The sequence below is a fragment of the Apis florea genome, unplaced genomic scaffold (assembly GCF_048593485.1).
Source record: "Apis florea isolate Af1SG1 unplaced genomic scaffold, ASM4859348v1 contig_3756_pilon, whole genome shotgun sequence".
NCBI classification, from domain to species: Eukaryota; Metazoa; Arthropoda; class Insecta; order Hymenoptera; family Apidae; genus Apis; species Apis florea.
Window position 1 is genome coordinate 1,182,537 of NW_028256838.1, and position 19,348 is coordinate 1,201,884.

Here is a 19,348-nt window from a genome sequence, read left to right on the forward strand (position 1 = left end):
TTAAATTATTATTTTAATTAATAAATGTAAAAAGTTGAAATAACTTATATCAGATACTTAAAATATGAAATGAAATTATAGCACAATTCCATTAACATTTTTCATCAATTTGACTTACTCAATATGCATATATAACTCTATTAAACTGAAACATCCATCTTCAAAATCAAAAATAGTGAGTATTAAAGAAAAATTTTCACTTGAATCTGACTGTGTGATTTCCATAAAATTGCTTGCACTTTTCTCTTCATCGCTAAAAATATGAAAACATTCTCAATTACCCAACAATTAATAATAAATTTCAAACTTTCAATCCCATCAATTTCATTGTATCGTTTAACAATAGAAATTAATACGGGTTCACCATTTCTCGAGCTTTAGGGCGAAGGTAAGAATTATCGAATTCTTTCGTATTGGTGCACATACACCTTCGAAGTGGGATTTAATCGTTTAAGTATCTTAATCGGTGCAGTCGGCAAGCAGACAAATAGTGGCCACAGGCTATTGGCGAGCGGGCTTGCGGCAAAGCTCTAATATAACTCAGGCCACCTGATAGTTTCATTACTCTAGTAAATTCACCGCCCATGGCGCACCTCTTATAGATTCTCCTTCGTATATACTTGGATAAGCGAGTGTTCTTCTATGCGAGACGTTAGGAATGATTGTTATATCAGAAGAGAAGGAAAAAAGAATGAAGAGATAAAGGATTATTTTATTGACGTGTAAAGAAACAATATCTTTCTTTATAACTTTCATATTCTTACGATAATTAAATCATATCAAAAGTTTTACCATGTTTAAGTTGAACATTTTATTTTGAGTTAGGTTAATTTTTTCAGTGTTATAAGTGCTTTCAAGAGACATTCAAACATAACCTTAAAGCTTTAAGCAAAGTAAATTAGATTCCTTTCAATTAAATATTTAATAGAATTACAGGATTGGATATTATTGAGATAAAAATTCTTAATATAATAATTCAAATTAAATTTTTATTTTACCTTATTGGGTTGGTATGCAAAGTGTTTGTTATTAAATTTTAATAAAATAAGAATATTCTTCAAACAATGTTTCTACATGGAATTTCTGAATCTAAATATATTTCTTTTCGTATTTTTTGATTATTCAACGATGAAATCTATATTTCTTACATATGTATATGAAAAAAATTGTATTTCCTATCTTTCATTTTTTATTATTAAAATTTTATTTTATTTTGTTGAAGAGCTCACAATTTCGTTTCAAATGAATTTATTTGAAGCAATCCAATTTTTCTGTTTATTTTTACTAAAATCTATCTCACAAGTATATCAACGTTGATTCGATCTCACGATTAGAAATGAAAAAATCAAAATAATAAATACGAAAAATACTCTTATAATATAATATGAAATAAAATAACAAACATTAATTGATTATCCAAATAATATTAGCATAAAATAAATAACAAAAAGTAAAAGTAAAAATCTTATTCACCTAAAATAATTATTTGGATAAGAGTCTATTTCGATAACCGATTCATACGATATTTATCAAAAATGATATTAGGAAATGAATTCGTTTTGATGTGGTCCCGTAGAAAGCATCATCTTCCCCTCCAACCCCGCCATCGCCCTTAAAAATCGCCGACAACTTTGTGCGTCAGAATATACATATATACATATATATTTTGCCCATATATACTATATATATATATATTTTTTACTTAACAGAAGCCACCAGGATGCAAAACACCCGCTTTTAACGTATGCTCCGTATCCAAAACGAGGCGTAAATATCCCAGATAGCGGCTAACGTTCTGCAGAAAACTTTATGGAAATATGAATGGTCAAGGTTTATTTTTATTAAGCGTCCTTCTTTCATGCACGCACGTTCCCCTCGCATGCGCACCACAACCAGGAAATGCTTTTCCATCAGGAGATATTCCACCTTTTGATGTTCGAAGCCACTTCGCCCGCGTAATGACATTACACGGATAGGGGTTGTAGACTGGGTGGGAAGCATGCGGCATACTTCTACACCGCCGTTCACCACCTAGATATCCCATATACCGAAGTGGTTTGTTGTACACACGCACACATCCTCTTTTTTCGCCGACGTTACATCCCGAAACACCGGATATATACCCGATAGATACCTGCATCTTTTATTATTGCATCCCCCTCATCGTTCGTCTCTTAAAATTTTCTATCGTCGATTTTTACGCGTATCTTCGATCCCGTTCGACATCTGTGAAAAGTAGTTCCCGCCGTGAAACGTATTATTGCGTTGTAGGGTTTGATAGGGTGGATGGAAGTATGAGAAGGGAGAGGTGAAAAAAATTTTTCGATTAACTCGTATCGATGATAAATTTATTGGGAGATAAGTAGAGATAAATGTAATAAAGCGTGAAAGGAGAAGGCAAGAATTGAAAGTAGGAGGCATGTTTTCTCTTTAACGAATGACGAACATTGGCAATAATATTTAGTTACGTAATTATTAAAATTCTTTTTACTGTGTAACATAGTGGACTTCCATTTATCTGAAACTTTTGTTATTTAAAATGGTTTATTTATAGAAAAATATTTGATATTAAATATTTGTAGAAAAAATAATTAACCAAAAATTAGATTTTTAAACAAAAATATTCTTTCTTCGTGTACAGTGAAATAATCTTCTGTCAATTATCCAGTTGATTATTCAGTGTTTAATTGAAAACTTGACCAAATTAATCTGAATTTTATATCTAAATTTTCGTCACTTTACATGTAATTCTTCTTATTATTATATATTATAATTCATAATGTTAATATCCTAGCATTTTTAAAAGCATTCTGCAAATTTTTCTTTTCAATCATTTGTAAAACATATTGTAATTTATGATTCAAATTTTTTCTACCAAAATGAATTAACACAAATTCTCATAATCTTTTTATCGACAAAATTTTATTATGTAAAAGATTTGGATTGACAATTTCAATGATTGAATCGCAAAGAACGAAATAATATCTACAATCTAATATCACAAAATTATTCTTCTTTCTGAATAAATTATACTTTTCTATTATAAATATAAAAATATTCTTTATACAAAATTAATATTAATATTTTATTAAAACAAAAATATAATTGCTTATATATTCTTTACATGATTTTTATTACACGATTCACATCATTTACAATCATTTATAAAACATTTAGGTATAATATAGTATAAACATCGTGCAAACATTCTTCAATATTAATTTCTTCTTAAACAATTATACTTAATATAAGTTTTATAAATTAAAATTTGATATCAAATTCGCTTTGATATTAATATCTCTGATATATTTTAACCTAATAAAATTTTCATATCTATCTATATTTCATATCTATTGTTTAATTTACTAATTTTTATGGCCAACAATAAAAACTTGCAAGATATAAATCGAAACATGATAGAAGCATGATGGAATCACTGTAGAAGAGAACTACTTCGAAAGAAATGGAATTTCTTCAAATTTAACTTGTAATTCGATAATAAAATTTTCGTAAACACACAGACCAACTCGTCTCTCTTCGAACGCTTTTTTTTTTATCCTGTATTATTGTAAGAAATTGATGATGCACGAGTTCGATTATTATTGTCGTGATGAAGGTCCACCGTAATTCCTCCGTTTCTTCTTGCACAGGCCAAGCGGCGCTATTTCATAAAGATTTTAATGAAAGTACGTAATAAACGTCTGTGAAATGCTCCGGATGGCCCTCGCTACCGGCGAAGATTTATTTTATGGCTCTACTTTTCGACAACGACGTTAAATTCATTACTGCGAATACTTGAAGCCGGTGCGCGAATACCGCCATTTGCCGGGATTATTAGCGAAATTTCGCGTAATGTGCCAAGCTCAAAAACGATATGACCTCGTACTATCGCGTAATAATTCTTCTATGTTGATATGTCTCGAACTATCTGTCAAACTTATGCCATCCTATAAACGATAGACGCGCCATCTTCCATTCTTCGAAACATTGATGTTCGTAACGATTCGTAATCGTGTTAGGAGTAATTTTCCGTTCGAAGTCTTTTTTCTCTGAAGAATTTTATCTGTGAAGAATTATTATTAAAACTATAAATCGAAATTTATTTGAATAAAATTTATATCATAGAATCGACGAGGATTAAACGAATGGTTATAATTTATAAGAATTAAATGCAAAATTTTTTTGGATAGAAAGATTTTTGAAAATGCAAAAAGATTAAATTAAAATTAAGTCTTTAAAAAGGGGATAGAAAAGTTATTTAAAAAATGATTTTTTGCGAATTATCGTTTTTTTTTTAAATTCCATTTTAAAAACATCATATCCATATTACCTATATGAATATCTATATTTATTTATGGTAGTTTATTTGTATAAAAATTTTTTAATATTTTTATTACTAATGAAAATATTGTGAGCATGTAAAGCATAATAAATTATGTATGTATACATGTTTACGATTGACTGTGTTCATTATTTTCATTAACATCAAACATCATTGTCCTTTCATAAACAAAGCGTAGATTAATATTTTGGCATGCTTTTAATTACACTTCCTTATAATCTAATTTAAATTTAAATGAAAGAAATATTATAAATTCCTTCCTAAGCATTGTATTGTTTATTTTTCATAATTAAACAATATAACGACAAAGAACAATTGAATGAATGAAAAGAAAACAAGAGTAAAATATAATAATATACGAGACAAATAGTGTGGAAGAAAAATTTTAAATTATAATAATTTTTAATATTATCATTTCCTTATTAAAATTATATTCTGAAAAGATATCACTAATGAGATTATCATTAATAAAATATTTGCAAAATCATGAAATAAAAATAATGAATATTTTGATATTCAAATTTTTATAAAGACATTATTTATATTTTTACATCCTTTTTTATATTTGCTTATTTGCAATTTGTTAAAAAAAAAATAATATAAATAAAACACAATTTTATACAATTTGTAAATAATTTAATTTATACGATATTTTGCAAGAAGTTATTTATTATTTTTACGTTCAAAAATTTGAAAGGTTTGAATCTTCATAAGTCTTGTGTTTCTTCGATTAATCATTTAATTAATTAAAGTAATATATTAGAAATCATCATTCAACTTATTCTTCTAAGATTCAAAATTCCAAGATTTGTAATTTTTAAGCGTACAACTCCGTGTAATAAGTTCAAATACAAACGTACAAACTAATTATTTCGTATGCATATCAATGGGGACAAGGTTTGTTTAGTTTGTTTAGTTGTTAAACAGAATTGGTGAATTCGGTCTCCGCGTTAAACCACCGCAAATAATTTCCGCTGATTTCACATGCATGTTAATAGCATTTCCATCAACAAGAAAAATATCGAATTTGCAACATTGATGATCGCCATCGATCTAATTACGAAGTTCATCGAGTTTCTTTAAAGAGATATACGTTTTAAATTCCCACGCACAAATACAATTATCTATATTAATATTCGAACGTCACGATATCTCTGAATTTGTTATTTTGTATACAAAATAAGTATAAAGATTGTTTATATGTCCCGTTGATTGTGATGTGAAAATATAAACTGTCCATTTTAATTCGTGAATATGTAAACAGATTTTTTCGTAACAATAATATTTAATTGCACGATATGCAGTAGAATATTCAATTTTTGTGTCACGTTATTATTCTGATATTTTATGAAAAAGAAATATTTTAAAAACAAAGAGAAAAAAATATTTTCAAAGTGATAAAAAATGGAATTTACAATCTCTAATTTCTTTTGTTTATAATCTATTGTACGAATAAATAGTTATAGTTGATGATAAATTCTTAATGTAAGTAAATAAACTACATTTTCATTTATTATGAAAATACATATTTGAATAGTTTTCTTGTATATGAATAAATTCAGAAATAAAATAATAATAACTGCATCGATTATTCGATAAAAAGATTAATTATTCTTTCGATTCTTTTTTTACTTAAAATCATAAAAAAAAAAGCTCGATAAGATCTCTTTTCATCTATCTAAATAATAACTATATCTTGAAATACAATAATTTTTTTATATTTTTTTAATTTTAACATATTAATAAATTCTTTCTTTGAACGAAATAACAAAAATAAATATATCAAGTTTTTTTTTCCTATGATTTAATACATAAATAAACGCATAAGTTTAAATTGTACAAATAATATCACATAATAAATAACATCCACTCCCATAAAAATAACGAAAGTATTTTAAAAGCATTTTAAACGCGTTTAATTCGTTCAAAATCTAAATCAAAGATTGAAGTACTTTCGTGTTATAAAAGAATTATTACCTTCCATATTAGATTTGGCATTAAGCGTATTTAACATCATTATTCATTGAAAGCTCGTTTCCGTGTTAAATCTATTCGCAAGAATTTAATTTAGCCGAAAATATGCATGCACAAAAACCAATTAGGAAAGGAAGTTTTTCACGAGTGTAAAAATATTTTCATTCAATATTCATACGAATTTCCAGGTAACGAAATTTAATTTAAACAAAGGTATGTATAGAAATCGTAAAAAAAATTTGTAAAGGGAAGAACTGAAACGGCCGATCTTCTTTAAAAAGCTCGCTTCTCGTGTACCCGCCCCTCAAACAGACGGAAATGATATTTAGCATTTAAAAAACGTAACTTTTTTCTGACACGTTGAAAAAGCTCTTACTCGCATCCCTAAGTGGGAGGTAGACTCGATGAACATAGCTTTCACTGAAAACGCGTATTCCTTGGCTACTAAAAAGGGAGGTAGCCAAAATGAAAGGAATCCGCGTCGTCTGCGAGGTGACATTCAGTCTCTTCTTAATGGCCGCTCCTTCCAAAAGATGTACTCAGTCGAACATCATGCTGTCACGCGAAACGTCAAAGAGAATTTCACACCCTGATCCCTTAAAGCAATTGTAAATACTTCACAGATATCTCTGAATATTGTATTAGGGTTATGTATCAGGGGTATGTATCATCCCTTTCACAGAATAAGTTACAACAATAAGTTAAGGAGATGATAGTAACATGATTGGCCTTAAAATATAATTATGTAGAAATTATCGTGCAACAAAAATTTTTATAAAATAATATAAATTAGTAATTTCGTTGTATGTAAAATAATTTGAAGAGAAGAGGAGGAGATGTTGTAAGAATTGCGTTAAAAGATTAAAGAATCTGTTAAATTATAATAATAAATTATAATAATAAAGAAAAATAATCTTATTTATATATAAAAAAGTTAAAAGTAATTAAAAATTATTTGATTCCTTATTGAATTAAGAATTATTTTATATCGGAATTATATGCTTAATACATTGTATTAATTTTTAATTTGGTATCAAACAAAAAATGCAATAATATTTTTTATGAAATTTCCTCTATAATGTTACAATCGATCATTTTAACTTAAATTATAAATTTTAATTAATGAGATATTTAAAATTATTTAGATTAATTAATTTTAAAAAGGCCAGATTAAAAATTAAAAAATAGTAACAGCAATTATTTGTATATTATAATTTTAATAATTTTTAAATAAAAAAAATTATTTTAATAAACTTATTTTATATACATATAAATACGTATTATTGCAAATTTATATCATTTGCCTAATTTTTATCATTTATTTAAAATTTATGTTAATATCTAATATATAATTTGAAATATTTAACTTGTTACATTCAACTCTTTATTATTATTTTCTCTAATCTATCTTGATTCAAATTTTCTCTTTTTGAGCAATTGATACACAGAGAAAACTATTATCACTTGAACTTTTCATTGGAGAAATTCTATTTTTTTTTTTTTATGTGTATGTGTGTTTTGAGCTATTGATACAGAAAAACTATTGTTGTTTGTATTCTTTACTAGTAAACTGCTAGTATAAAAGTTTCCAAATCATAAATTCTTCAATTTTATTTTGATACGATATTCTACGTTTCTATAATTGTTCACTGTTGTTTTCCTAAAATTAAATCAAGTGTACGATATAATCATTTTAATTATTTCTGATTATTAGATGAATCAAAATTATTTTTATCATTTATAATTTTATTTTTAGATATATATATAATAAACATCAAGAGAAATTCAATGAGCTGAAAATAAACATATTGATGTACAAAATAAAAAAAAGAAATTTATAGAATTGTATAAAATATTTAAAAGTGATCTTTAAATCTCATACTTATTGTTGGAAAAAAGATATATCTATCTTTCAAAATTTTCTCTATAATTAAAGAATTTTAATCAATTTTTAATGAAAATAACTTATTATTTAACTTATTGTTAAGTTATTAAGTTATAACTTATTTATAAGTTATTAAATTAATAAGATATATAAGTATAACTGATATGAAAAATTATCATAAAAATTAATACAAACATACAATACAAAAAAACAATGGAAGAAACACAAATAGATAAAAGTTAGATGGGAATAATAATTTTTAAATATTTTATATATTTTCTTTTATATTTGAAATAATCAAATGATCAAACAAAATATAACAAATAACATGACAATTACAATTTTAAAATCTCATTTTCTCTCAAAATTTCATTACGAAAGTTAAAATCTAATCTAAAAGCTAATTTTTATTAACTATATAAAAATTGGGAAATGAAGTGCCATTTCAATCGCGTAAATGGTATTGAAGAATTCTTAAACATCCTTTTATTTTTCAATATTTCTTATTTGTATATGAAAATATATTATATTTGTGCGTATATTACAGCAAAAAAAGCAAAATCTTTTTAGAATTTATACTAATAGTTAACAAAAGTTGTATTCCATAATAATATTTAAATTTGATGAATTAATTTTTCAAGATGTCATAAAACATTTAAAAATTATATTGATTTCATAAATTTTTGTTAATTTACTTAATAATATAATTTTTATTTTTAATAATAATGTTTAAAAAAATAATTTTAAATGAAGAAATTAAAGAAAATTATAATTTCAGAAATATACACCTGATTAATTTTACACATTTCCTTTAAAACATCAATAAATTTACAATATAAGAGTAATAAAAAATTGTATAATTAATGATAAAAATAAGAATTGAAAAGTAAAAGATAAAAATGGCATAGAAATGTTTTTTAAAAAAAATGTAATCTTTAAAATATTTCAAAAAATTATATTTTACATATTAAATCTGAAAAATCAGATTCATTCAGAAAAATAACTATACAATTTTGATTTTTTTCAGTTTAATATATTTACATTATTATATATATATATACACATTATGAAGCATTCTTTGGAAATTGCAAAAATATCTTCTCACCCCGAATCATGCAAATATTTGGATTGAACCAATAGAGACCCGTCTTATGCATGCATTATTATTTTTTAGTTCCAGAATATAAGTGGCATCATCCGTGGTATTTAATCATTATGCTTTCAAGCGATGTAAAATTCTCGGCAAGTATAGTATCTCGCGGTGGATCCTCCGGAGATTGTGGTTTGGTTCTCAGATGGAACTGGGACTTGCGGTACCCCCATTGGGACTGGCATTAAAGCAGCAACGTAGTTCGATGCCATTAGTATGCGCATCAAGTTTTTCTATAGATTCACGATCTTATGACTTTTTAATGCTACCGGTTACTCCAACTCTTCTTGATGTAACCACTCCACCACTGATTCAATAATACCGATATCTTTCAATTTTTATGAGATCTCTAAGTATTTTTTACAAGAGGGGGATTAATTTTTACACAAGAGTTTCTATTTTTAGATTATAAATCTTCAAAAATCAAAAGTTATATACATATATATATATATAGATTTTTAATTGAAAATATATAAATATTCATTTTTTGATTAAGCATTTGTGAACGAATACTTAATTTATCAATTTTCATTAATTGACAATAAGTGATCAAGATGGAGTTATTAATCAGTGTAATAAATTAATCATATCAATGAAATTTATAATGATTTATTAGTCTAATTTTATCTATTCAATAAAATAACAATATTCTTCATCATATTATATATTATTTATCTTTTATTTTATCTTTTACTTCTTTTAATAAGAAAATAAAAGAATAGAAATGTTTTCATCGTTTTAATACACAATGATTATTATTTCTTTTCATCTTCAATCATCTTTTTGCAATAAATTATTAACATCAAATTATATTCTCTTTTATTCAATTTTTATCCAAATATATTTTGTGATATTAAAAAAAACAAACGAAATATCCTATATAATCGAATTATTTTGTTCATTTATATTTTTATAGAATAATATAATTAGGTTAGATTAGAATAAATTATATATATAAATATATATATATACATTTTTAGAGGTTTGATTCTAAACACGAAAATTAATATATAAAAATATTAATTAAAGTCCATTTGAAAAAATTATTAATTTAAATTTGCATTGGATGAAGCTAGAATGAAAATAGAATAGAATAGAATGAAGATGAAGATAAAATGAGATAGTATTTCTCTATCTCTATCTCGCTTTGTCTAATAAAAATTTAAATAAAATTTAATTGCTTATAATTTAATAAATGAATTTCAATCTGAATATCAACTTTTATTTTTATTCCGACTTCTAGAATCGAGATATCTTCACAAATATATTAACACCCTATATATTTATTGGAAGATTCAGATATTTAATAAATTTGCATTCCTCTTTACCAAAAATTTATCACATATATTATACGCATACAATAGAATTTCATGAATATATCTGAAACGAAGGATATCATCGCGGTATTAATTGTACGAGCCAAAAAGTGGATTGAAATTAACAATTTCATCGATTGATACGAAATTAGTTTACGTGACAAAAATTAGCCGCAGCCTGCGGAAAGTGTTCAATGGGAAGCTTTGATCTGTGAACTATGTGGTCGTGTCATATCGCTCTAGTGGTTATGTGGAAAGTAATTTAGTTAAACCATCCTATATACACAATAAAAGGACTACTATGATGTATACACCGTTCTCATTTAAAGGGAGCCCCAAAATCCTGTAAGCACATTTACGTCATATTCTCTGATGTCATTAACATATAAATGTATCGTGTACTGACCACTACACTGATATACATATACATATACAGAATATCTCTTGTAATAATTGGAAAATACTTTAGAAAGTTTTATTTAGAACTTAAAAGAATGAAGAAAAAATTATATTATAGACATGCATTAAATATTCTACTTGATCTCAATATTATGAAATTCAAAATCTCTATCTATCTCTATTAAAATTTAAACTTATTTTTATTCGAATTATTCGCATATTTAGATATCCTTTTTTATTTCTAAAATTTGAATTCTATAAAATAAATTGAATTCCTATCAATGATGTTCAGGATGACCAACTCTCATATTTTTTAAAGATTTCCGTATTTTCGTATATACGAATTTTTTTTTTATACAGGATATGTCGAATACAAGCTTCTTTCAGAATTTAATGAAGATATCATTTTTCTGCAATTTCAGATTTCATTTTTGCTGCAATTAAATGGTACAAAGAAGGCTAATCTTTTAATGTGCAACAAATTTTTTTGAGATTAATCAAAAAAGAAATTTAACATTTTTTTTAAATAGAAAATAATATTGATTTTTCATTATAAAAATAGCTTTTATCAAATGAATAATGAATAACATTTATTTGAAATAATTTTTTTTTATTTCTCATGTATTAGTTAGAAGATTATAACAAATAAATCAAAGAAAAAAGGAATTGAAGAACATGAAAAACATCAGAATAATATTTTAAAGTAAACATTTAATAAATCTTTTATAAATAATCAATGCACAAATATTTTTATTCTTTTCTCTAATATTATCAAATGTTCAAAAGAAAATTTGTAAAAGAACAAATGTTTAAAAATTTAAGAATATCATTTTGATAATATTTAATGATTATTCTTACAAAATCTCTGTTGAATATTAAATCGTTTCGTTCTTTATACTTAATTATTCAAAAATTTTCATAATTCAAAGATAATATTTCTTTCCTTAAGATTTCAGATAATGAAATTTTGCTGCATCTACTATTTTTTTAACACATTTTTAATGGATATTTAGATTTGAAAATTTTTAACAATAATAGATTTTCAAATTGTTAAAAGCAATATCACAAAAACATGAAAGTTGTGGATTGCAAAATAAATTATTATTGTACACTCTCTTTTCGAAATACTTAATAATTTGCATTCAATCATAACATTATCTCGAACATACTCATATTCATTTTTATTTCTATTTTATTAACAATCGATATGCTTTTCATTCTTCCAATGCTTCCGTATATATAACGTAAAAAATATAAAAGAAGAAGAAAAATATAGGCAAGAATTATCGTGGAAAATAACGGCACGCTTACAAACAAAAAACTTTCTTTTCACTTTCGTTTACGGAAGAACAGTGTAACAGTAGGTATAGCAATTTCGACCCTTTGCTGGACGTAAAGAAGTGTTAGTCCTGCAACCAATGTTGTTCACGGACCAATACATCTTATCGACTTTACTTCCTATCCCATCTACGTGGGAAAACTCTCATTCTTTCGTTCCATCTCTCTCTTTCTCTCTCTTTCTCTCCTCCACCCCCTCCATCCTCGTTCCACATCCGTTTCACATGCCGTTTTCTATCCTCCTTCCTCCCTGGATTATTTTTGTCTACAGCTTTAAATCTTCAGCCCGGTACTTTCAAATAAAGTTTACGGTGGCGGTGGAGTTGATTTATATCGGGCAAAAACGAAGAAACACGGGGGAAAGAAAGTACATGTACATATGCCTCTGTATTATGTACGTGTGTGTGTTTATCGTGGAACGGGTGTATAGTGAAACTACAAGGGAATACTGGTCCACGCGGTGTAAAAACGCAATAGCCGCGACATTCTGTCTTTGAATTGCCGCTACAGCCAACCTGATCTATGCCCCATTTTCCAGTTACCAGACACCCAATATTAGCCGCACGACTTTGCTCTTGTTTCGAGAAATTCCCCCAGTATTGCCGGATTACCGATAGAGCGCGCCAGTAAACGAATGTTATATTCATACGTGCCAGAGTTCGAACAAGAGAAATGTCTTTGCGTGGTTATCCGATTCTGATAAACGAGTTGCGGTCATAAAGCGTGGCCCCTTGCCGCTACGAACGATTGTTCTTTTTTGCCAGAAGCTTTCGCTGTGTATCGTGGCCTTCGTTATTAATTTTTCCGTTGATTCGAAACGCGTGCCGAGAATAACAACAGGTTATTTTTCACGTTATTTTTTAACCTCTTTGGGGACATTGATATATATGCGTACTTCTAGTTTTTTTTTTTTTTTTAAATTAGAATTATTTTAAGTAAAAAAAAGAAAATTTGTTCAAGAAGTCTTCGTTATAGAATTTTTTAATAATAAAATTACAAAAACTTGAAACACTGGTAATATTTTATTTTATTTGACAATCACTGCTTTGAAAGTATTGCAACAGTGTCTTTGATGTCGGTAAAGAGATATAGTGTCCCTGAAGAGATTAATGTATGCATAGAGTATCTCTTACAATTTTTTAAATACTTATGATAATCTAAAAAAGATCGTTTGGAATGAAAGTTAATCAATCAATTTTTAAATTATAAATTAAAATAAACTTTTTTGAGAAATAAATTTCTCAAAATCGATAATATATAAAAGTTAATTTATTTTTTTTTAAATAGTTTTTTAAATATTGTAATTCATTTTTATTGATATGAGTTATTATAAAGTTTAAAATAGACATAAAATATAATAATTATGTTTATAAATTAAAAATATTATTAATTTATGTTATAAATTAAAAATTTATTAATTGTGAAAAGAAAGAATTGGTTTTTATTTTCATTATACAAAAAAAGACAAATTAACAAAAAGCATAATTTTCAAAAATAATTCTTTATTATTCTTAATTATATACAAAATGTATAAATAAAAGATTTACTTTTAAAATTGTAAGAGAAATGTTTATTAGATTTTTAATTTAACTTAAAATTTATTTCATTTTTCGGTTTTGTTTTCTATCTTGTGCAAATTATAATCTTAAATAAATCATTTTGGTTTCGATTAACTTCGATTGACATTATTATAATTACTAACAATCTCCTTATTCAAATTATGTTTTACACTATAATCAGTGAATTACAATGTATAAACGCGATAAATTTTCAACTGAAATCGTATTCGTCAGTTAAATTAATCGCATCCAAGTTCTAAGTTCTACGCCTCCTTTCTAGCAAATCGTGAATCTTGCTTTTCGCGAGAACGACCTGAACAAAGTCTTATCGTAAGGTATATACACCTCATAAAACAAGGAAGAGATACGTTAGTTTAGTGTACTGTAAACTATAATGCGACGGGCTGCACTCTCATTATCGCTACTGCGATTGCAGTCGTATAATAGGATTTTCCAATCTGTCAATTCTCATATAATGTCTAAATTATACACTTGATAGCATTGATACTACTGTTTACAATAATTTATTAAAAATATTCGAATTGTCATTATTTTTCACACATATATTTCTATTTGTAAATATTTTTAAATTTAATAAAGTTTAAAATAAAACATTTAAAAAAATACATATTTGGGAACACTATAATTCTATGATAAATGAAATAAATGAAATAAATAAAAATAAATAAAAAAAAATGATAGAGAAAAATTTTACATTGTTTGATATTATAAATTGCAATTGTATTTTTTTTAAATTTAATTATTTACTATTTTGTTTTACTATTTTACTATTTTACTATTTTTTTTTTTGTATAAATTATTTTCTAGTTAATTTTAAATATAAAAAGAAAGAAAACTAAACAGTCATCAAGATATTTCACAAATTTTCTTCATAAATTGATTTCTCGTATCATTTTGAATATAAAAAGAAAAATATATAAGAAGTATATAAGAAATATATCTTATATATTCATTTTAAAACATCATATTATTTAAAAAAAAATTGAAACTTAAAAAACCTTTAAGAACCATAAATTCAAAATTTCACAGAAACTATTTTACATTATACATCTGAAAAATTAGATACGTGTTTTTTTTAATACTAATCTTTTCATTATCTAATATATCACACGTGTATTTATATTTATTTACCTACATACATAATTCTTAAAATCTCATTAGAATTACCAGCCATGATCGCGTAGAACGCCCTCTCCGATACTCAATCGTTTCGTATTCTACGGAATAAAAGATGCAAATTCTAACATGAGCCGTTCACTTCGAATGAAGCGTCGCCAATTTTCTACCTGCGGCAACGAGTTTCGTAGGTATTTTAGCCGTATTTTCAATACGTAAACACTGCAGTATTTTCTCCAAATACGAACAAACTTTTCACTTAAGTCGCTTCATTTAGTTGGCCACGGTTGTATATATTCGTTCGGCAACTTGCTTGCCGAACTTCCGGCCTTGCTGCATCCCCTCCCTTGACCGAAGTAAGGAGTTCTATTCTATTCTATTTGCTCACGGTCGAAAGAGAAGAGTGTTTCGGCCAACCGTGGGAATTTTTACGGCAAATTTTTTTGAAATTTAACTTTTTCGATTTTTATGAATAATCGTCAAAATTAAAACAAATTGATCACGGAATTTCAACAAACTCCGTTACGGCCATAATATTCGAGAATTTTCATATTTTATCGCAAACGATACATTCTTGCAACTCGTAGCTACTTACGAAGTATAGGTACCATACTTTAATACGGTAATATAGTAGACTTTCTTACTATACTTTCTCAACCGATATGTTATGACTATCCTTATTTTATGTGTTATGAGAGTGTAAGTTCATATATTTCAATATGTACAGTGTATAATTTTAAATATATAACCGTGTATTATTCTATGTATATTTAATGGTATAATATTTCACGTATATTTAACTTTATCTGGATTTATTTGCACGTTGCTTTCGAACATTATATTTAAGTATCAGGAACTATTATAATACAATTATTCCAAAAAGAAGTCGCTTATTAAATATATTAATCTTTTTATATTAAATTAGAGATTTAATTTTTGATAATAAAAATGATATGTTACATTACTAAATTGTTTTATTAGTGTTTAAATTTTACATTAGTAAAATTTTTCAAATATTTTTGTAAATAAATGATAAACTTATAATATCAGAATATAACTATTACAATCAATTCAAAATAAAAATTTGCATTTTAATTTTCTATTTAATCAAATTAAAATAAATATAAAAATAAAATTAAAGAAAAATTAAAGGTCTAATTGTTACACCATAACATTATTATAATTGTTTATTACAATTGTAAAAAAATGTTAAAAAAAAATTAAGAAATACAGTTGTCTTTTTATAAATACAATAATAGATATACAATTAATTTTTTTTCTTAGGTCGATTTTATTCGATTTTATTTGCCGTTATAAATATTAGAAAATAATGGAATAACCGAGGATATGTAATCAAGAAAATATTCTAGTTCGATAATTTTATAAAAATACATTTTCATTTTAAAAAATGATGCAATTATTAATTGTATGTGCACTATTACATCTATTAAAAAAGATAAATTCTTTTTTTCTTTATGGTTGAACCATCCACCTTTCACCTTTCACATTTTTTTGTAACTCTGGAACTGGAATAGAATTATGATCTAAAACAATTACATACATAACAGTATATAAAAACTATTGTATATAAAAATTTTAAGAAAAGAAATTAATAGATAGTTTTTCTCGTGTATTTAATCGATGGAAAATAATTAATGTTTTCTTCATTTATATTTTTAGAATAAAAATAGAAAATTTTTACAACAAATTAAGATTAGTTCAAAGATTAAAAGGTTAAAAAGTTAAAAAAAGCTATTAAAAGGTTTTAAGAAAAGCTTTTGAGTTTTTAACCCAATTCTAAACTATTATTATATTATTAATGATAATACTATTTAATACTATTTAAATTATTCATTTCTCCATTTACATTTTCTTATAATTAATACTAATAACTAATAACTAATAACATTAAATTATAGCAAGAAACATTTGTACAGACCATTCTATATAAAAATTTCTAGAAAAAAGGTTAAAATAAGAACACGTCATAATAAAAATTCTTCTCAATTTCATTTAATTAATGGAAATGAAAATTAATTATTATTTATTTTAATGATATTATATTAAAATATACTAATACTAATCTTTGTAACGCAGAATTGAGGTTAGATCTAACGAAACCTTCGACCCAATTTCGAGTCACCGTCACATTGTTATTAAAACTTTCACGAGACTGTGCAAAATATTCCGGAAACCTATCGGCATTCTCCCCTCCAACGATGGAATCTCTCTAGTGGAAGGGGCAGAGGAACGATTCAGAGAAGCGTCGTCGCTTGTACACCTCCCGTAAGAACATGTAGGAGGGAACGCATCGGGTGAGGCATAGGTCTACGTTGTTCGTACAAGTATGCACCCATAAATGCCACAACTTTGTTTATTTATGGTTAGGTGAGCCGCGTAACTTAGCCGCAACTACTTTTCGCCGATGTATTTATTTGTTATTCGTACAACGTGAGGTAACTGGGACGACTGGCGTTGCGGGTTCGGGCTCAAAAGCTGTTATTTACCGAGGCCCAACGGCTACACCGTGCCAGGATAGCGAGCAGTTTCGCAAGCCGCCTATAAATATGCGTAATGATATGAAACGGAACGTTTCCTTCTGGTCATGCGAGAAACTCGCCTCTTTCTCTTTCACGCGCCAGCCGTATCTTCTTGTCTCGCTTCGTTGCACGAGACGATACTTTTTCCCCCTTGTCTCGATATTCCTCGGCTTGACGCCAACTCAAAAAACCGCCAGGGGTATAAATGCGCCCTAATCGTGTGCCGGGAAACTTTAACTCCTTCGTGCTTCGATTCCAACCGCATAACCTCTACTACCGATTTGGCAATGAAATGGATGGAATGAGAACAATCCTATGTTGCTCACGTTAATTCATTAATTTTCTTGATGTGACGATGAATTAAAGTAAGATCTTCTGCTGTATTTATGTGTTCGGTCGTATCATGGAAGAGATGGTGGTAATTTCAATTTGTTGAGTATAATGTTATAAAATTATTATTTATGTTTATATTGTTTTTAGATATATTTAATTATATTTATTAGATACATTAAATATATTATATATAAAACTTATTAAATATCATATAATATTTATTATATTACAATATAATGATCTTCTGAATATTTACAAATGTAAAAATGTGTAAATAATATTTTCAGATTTATTGTCATTCTTCGAAAGATTTTATTAATTCGAAGAAACAGATGTATCTGAAAATTACGTATGGTTGTATGTTATCACTAAAATAAATAAACAATTAAAAAATTTCACTAACTTTAGAAATTTAATATTTTTTATAGGATATTTAATATATATAAGATAAATTTGATTTAATATTTGATTGATGTATAGTGGATCTATTAATATCCAAATTATTTTTACATTTTTTGATAATTCTATAATTATTCTTAAGTTGTTTTTAATTAATGAAAAAATTGTAAAACCATTAATTTTTTATTCCTTGCGTTAATTTTTATAATTCATAATTATATATTCTATGATTCTATGTATTTTTAAATGTTTAAGTTATAATATTTATATTATATATTTAACGAAATGATTGTACAAATTGTACTTATTATATCTATATATAAGAATTATTTATTTATTGAAATTTTATTAGTAAACAAAGTTTTACAACGTTATTGTTGAAATTAATTACTATGCGAATACTTTTTACACTCACTGTATCTGTCACTGAGAGTGAAAAATCGAGAATAGCCATTGCATCAATTTAAATCTTGAAAACCGTTTCATGAAACTATTGTTTTGTATAACAGTCATAAAAAACTAAAATTGGTAGACATATCGATTTGATAACTTTTTCAGTATCAGTTTTATATTGGGCTTCTATTGATTTCGTATCGGTTATATATTCCCTCAAACTTTTTCTAGCTGCTAGCAATCATTCTTTTTTTTTTCTCTCTCTCTTTTTTTTTAGAATTCACGAGAATAATCGATGAAGAAAAAAATCAGAATTAATAAATTTGATCCTTTATCGTTATTAAATTTCAAAGAAAAGAGTTGCGCGCCATTCTTAATGCAAGAAAAAGGTGAGAAGTTGAGGATGTAATCGTTGTTTAGCCAGTACACTCCACGAGATTATCCACTCGTTATCGTGTTATCCACCATACCTTAATATCGTCACGTTTCTATAGCTAGTTCGGTAAACGAGATGAGCCGAAAAGAAAACTCACTTTTACTGGTCTCCTCGCTATACTTTTCCCTTTATATGGGGAGGAAAAAA

At 26.1% G+C, this 19,348-nt stretch overlaps 1 long non-coding RNA gene across 1 annotated transcript; it reads left to right on the plus strand.

The window, feature by feature from the left end:
* Positions 1 to 13,026: 13,026 nt before the first annotated feature.
* LOC147656490 (uncharacterized) lies at positions 13,027 to 18,173 on the plus strand. The gene is made up of 3 exons (XR_015294353.1): positions 13,027 to 13,244; positions 17,198 to 17,415; positions 17,489 to 18,173. It is a non-coding gene; the product is annotated as an uncharacterized LOC147656490 (long non-coding RNA).
* The last annotated feature ends 1,175 nt before the right edge of the window (positions 18,174 to 19,348 follow it).